The sequence below is a fragment of the Neolamprologus multifasciatus genome, chromosome 22 (assembly GCF_963576455.1).
Source record: "Neolamprologus multifasciatus chromosome 22, fNeoMul1.2, whole genome shotgun sequence".
Taxonomy (NCBI): domain Eukaryota; kingdom Metazoa; phylum Chordata; class Actinopteri; order Cichliformes; family Cichlidae; genus Neolamprologus; species Neolamprologus multifasciatus.
Window position 1 is genome coordinate 2,137,350 of NC_140459.1, and position 4,914 is coordinate 2,142,263.

The following is a 4,914-nucleotide window of genomic DNA, read 5'->3' on the forward strand; positions in this document are numbered from 1 at the left end:
TTTGTGATCATGGAGTCTGCAGGTTTTTCATGCTGTTCTGCACATCTGTGTGATTTGTTTCAATATTTGCAGGAGTCTGTCACACAGAGACACACAACCACACCCACTGGTGATGCAGAGGGACCAGTTACCCACCAGTTTGGACTGCGGGGGGAAGGACGCTGCATTTAAATGAAATCTGAAAATCTGTGATGACTCCAGCACCTCCAGTTTGCGCCTGTGGAGACGAATCGGTGCATTAGAGGTGGCGTCTGGTTCGTGAACTGTGCTGAGGCCCTCTGTTGGAGTAAAATAGCACCGCAGCCTGTTTAAGGAGAGCGCGGCACACCTGCTCCTCATCACTTGCTCTGCCAGGTTATTATAGCAGTGGGGAAACCTGCTGCACACTCTGAGTTTGTCAGTAAAATCCTTGACTGAGCCTTCGTGTCTGCTTTTCTGAATCCAGCTGTTTGTGCTGTGTTCACGACGGAGGGACGGATGCATGTATTCTAACTAACCAGGGGGCTGTGTCCCCAGCATCCCCCTGAAATCTCTGTCTGTACTTATTGGCTCTCCTACCTGAGCACAGCCAGCCGGTGACTGCGTGACCTGGATGTGGTTGATGGGATGAAGGCGTTGGCTGAGGCGCCGAGTGAGGCTGAGGGGCCTTTATATCCACAGCAGCGCTGAAGCCCTGCCACACTGCAGTGCTCGCATTTTCTGCAGAAAGCTGTTCGTCTTCACTGTCAGCTCATTAGTGTTCAGCATGAAAACATGCGACAGCATTAAAATAAAAGGTTTATTGTTTAGGAACAACTGTTTTTATTCAGTTATGGAGCCAGATAAAAAAGCTGGAAGACCACCAACGCATCAGGATTCATTCTCAGCATCAACACTCTCAGCTGTCTGTCTGTGTTTATCAGACATAAAGCAACCTCCACCAGAGATTACCTTCATATTTTCCATTAAATCTGTGGAGATTAGGCATAAATCTCACTAATGTTTCAGAGGATGCGTCGCGTGTGGTTTTATCCTCGTGTTTCCAAACTGTGCTGGCAGCGCCTGCTGCCGAGGGTGATATATGGAGGTTAGGAGCTCTGGCTCCGGGCCTGCTCGCTCCGACTTTGCTGACTTTGTGTCTCAGGCAGAAAGTCAAAACCTTTTCAGAGGGACCGGAGCCAAAACGGCTGCAAAACGTTGCTTTACAAAACAGCGAACAACAGCCGCTGCAGCTCCAGATGGAGGCTTTCAAAGTCACCTCCACTCTGAAAAGAACATGTCATCGCCAGCTTGGGTGATTGTGCATTCATGTGGCATTGGAATAATTGGAAAACCGAATATGTGACTGGGAAATTTCTCATAAAAAATCTCCAAAACAGAAAAACAAAATCAGCTGCCGACTCAAAAACATGGTGGGTGAATGCAAATACTCAGTTATTAAGAAGAAAACTTTGACTAAAAGTAGTGTTTTATAAGTTATTATTTTTTTATACTTTCCAAAATGAACAAAATCTATGAACAGAATTTGACTTTACGTCCAACTCACCTGTGCGCTGCACTGAAGAGATATCAGGTGAAGTTAAACTAGGTCTGAGCTGCACTTTTGTGTAATACCACTTTCTACCACAAGGGAATTTTTTTTAACCTTTAACCTTTATTTAACTGGACAGGTTATTACAAACACATTTATATTGATGATGAAAGTCTGCAAAAGGTAAAACCTGATGAGGGACTATCAAAAGTTAAAGGTGGTCAAATGCTGCCCCCTGGTGGTGATGGGTGTAGTTACATTTTGCAGAGGAAACAAAGTAGCTCTAATGGTGATGTTCCCTGTACGTCAGTCTTCTTAGCTTACATTTAATTTATGAAATAGTAATGGTTGTGTGGTTACAATAATCCTGATAACAGGTCAGGTAAACAATTAAACTCCTCATGCCGTCTTTGTAACATCCATGTTCATTTAAAACAACACAAACGCAGAGACAGCTGTGGAAACCCGATGATCCGAGGAGCCTGTGAATGCAGCGTTATTGTGTTTTCTTATTAATGAACTAAACCAGACATGGAGTGATCGTTGAGCCGTGTCAGGTTTCTTTATATGTTCCAGTGTGACCAGATCATGTGATTGGAGATTGTCTACTGAGGAGCAGTAAAAAGGTAAGACTGGTGTGTTTTTGTGTCACGCTGTAATAAATAAATATGTGATGGACCGGTGAGCTGTGCAGGGCGTGACAGCAGGGATGGATGCCATCCTTTCACCAAGAAAATGGATCAAAGGATAAATAACAAGTGAATAAAGGTAAACAGGTACATAAACTAAAGCTAAAGTGAACTGAATATAAAACCAAGTTTATTATTAGAGCTGAAACACCCTCTGATTCAAATATTACAAAAACATGAGAGAGAATAATCGCAGCACGAGGTTCAGGTGAGTCCGCCTCCTGCCTCGTCTTCGGTTTATTTTCTGGAGGAAATTTTCTCATTTCAGTTTTCATTTTTGGTTTTATGTTATATTGCTTTACAAACATATTTACACATTAATATGATACATTTTATGAAAGATGTCTGCAGGTTCGTAGTGATCGCGGCTGTCAGAGCTCCAGAGTCGAAGTCAAATGGACGCGTCCGCTCTCTAACAGCTGATCGGGAGTCCTGGGTATGAGCCGTCCACGCAGAGGTGCTGCTGACAGTCGTTCACCCAGCCTGCAATCAGGTGAGTCCAATGAGCCAAAGTGTGAATCAGCATGTGGACCGTCAGTGGGAATTCACTGTGATACACTTAAGGTCACATGGTCACGGTAAGAGTTCATGGAAACTCCTGAGACTGTGATCCAGGTGCAGCGTACTCCACAGACACATGCGAGGAGAACCACACCCCCAGGACACCTTCACCTGTCTCATCAGTGCACAGACAGGATAGTGACTCACATTTAAATGGTTCACCTGGAACAAACCTCACTGTCTGTGACACCAACAACACAGCTGTTTCAGTCCACACTCTGACCCGTGAGACTTCAATAAGTGAGCTGTCAGCTTTTACAGATAAAGATGAGAGTAGCAGCGAGGGAACAACAGGGAACTAACAGGTCAAGGGAACATAAACTACGGTGCTGACTGAGGGCTTTGGAGCTTCAGCATGAATCCCATCTAAAAGGAAAACCTTGACCCCACAAACACTCGAAACCCTGGACCGACCCGGTGAGGGTCGAAGTCAAGAATCTCAAAGAAGCCTTAGGCTACGTCCACACGTACCCGGGTATTTTTGAAAACGCAGATTTTTCTACGCGTTTGCACCTTTCGTCCACACGTAAACGGCGTTTTTGGTCACTGAAAATGAAGATTTTTGAAAACTCAGTTTTTGCATTTTTGTGTGGACGACAAAGGTGTGCGCATTTTTTGACGTCACACTGTGCGCCACGCTGTACTCTCTGCAGTGTTTAAATGCTTACATATACACACACAGTTACTGTCCCTCCACACATACGACTCGGTTCTGCTTCTATGCCCCAGCTTTGTTTACTATTTCCACCGAGGCTTCTAGACTTCTGATTGGCCAACATTTCTGCACGGTTAGGAATATAGCACCACCTGCTGCTTTGGCATGTTCCTAGCAGCGTTTTCCTTCATTTCTGCCTTTACGTTGTAACGTGCGGTGGAGATGAAGCCAGCCGCGGAGGTGTGCAGGTGGATAGCGAATGAGCAACAGCTTCTGACTTTCCAAAAAGTACTCATTACTCATTAAAGGTCCGCGTACACACGGGAGCATCCATTACAGGAGGAGTGCGAAGAAGAACGAAAAGGGGGTGACACACCAGTCATGAGACAGGAGGCGCCACCATGTGGTGATACACTGCATTACAATAGCAACTGTTACAACGTGTGGACGGGATTATTTTTTAAAACGGAAAACGGAAAATCTCCGTTTTCAAAAATACCCGTGTACGTCTGGATGTAGCCTTAAACTCACTGAAGACCTTTTCTGTATATTTTGATAGTTTCAGGTGGTTTTGACTGTATTTATCGGTTATTGAAGCTAACTTTGATAACCTTGCTGCAGACTGGTCTGTGGGTCACACACACAGGCTGGTTTTACCTTCGTGCTGCCGATCAGCATCACGGACATGTCGTCTTCATTAATTAGGAGCTTCGTAATTTCTAACAGGAAGTATTTTTGTTGGAAAATCATCACAACAAACATGACTCGATCAATCCCGACACTTTCTCATCTTGCGGGTCGAACAGTACCCACACCGGAGTTTGTCGATGGAGCTGGCACTAAACGCCGGAGCAGAGAAAACCGAAATGAAAGAGAAAAGCTGGTTTTTCTCCATCGTGATTTCCACATTTCTGAGCGTGATCTCTGACTGCAGCTGTATTAATGTTTAATGTCAGCGGTTTAATGGCAGCCACCTGGAGAATCTGCATTCATCTCCAAGAATTCAGCGCTCACCTAACCGAGGGAACGGGAACACATTCATTAACATTTTTGGGGCTGATTTCCCTGAATTTTGGTTATTTCTCGGCTTAATGAGCATCGGTGAGAAACGTCGCCTGTTCCCCGACTCTGAATGTGAAATATTGAGTTTGCTGTTTGCAGGCTGACGCTGGTTTCCTGCACAACGAGCTCATGGACAGTTCACTGGTCTGGTTTTATTTCCCAACAAAGGAAACAAACACTTGACATAATTTCACAGAGTGGAAAACTAAACGAGCACGAGTCACTGCAGAGCGATATTAGCAAAATAAACAGAGTCTGAAGCATAAAGCTCATTAACACAGAGAACAAAGTGTTGCTGCTCATCGCGCTGTCACTTCCAGGCTCGTCCCCCTTCCCTGACTGGTCCAGGGTAACCCTTTCCTTCCCGCTCTGCACAGCAGCGAACCCAGACGTCTTCACGTTTAGAGAAAGCGTTTAAAAAACTGTTTCCCCGACTG

At 45.0% G+C, this 4,914-nt stretch overlaps 1 long non-coding RNA gene across 1 annotated transcript in view; it reads left to right on the plus strand.

The window, feature by feature from the left end:
• The window catches only part of LOC146492543 (uncharacterized), a 10,142-nt gene extending 6,819 nt beyond the window's left edge, over positions 1-3,323 (plus strand). Inside the window, exon 2 of the long non-coding RNA XR_014872058.1 lies at positions 1-3,323. This exon is cut by the window's left edge and continues 1,014 nt beyond it. This is a non-coding gene — a long non-coding RNA (uncharacterized LOC146492543).
• The last annotated feature ends 1,591 nt before the right edge of the window (positions 3,324-4,914 follow it).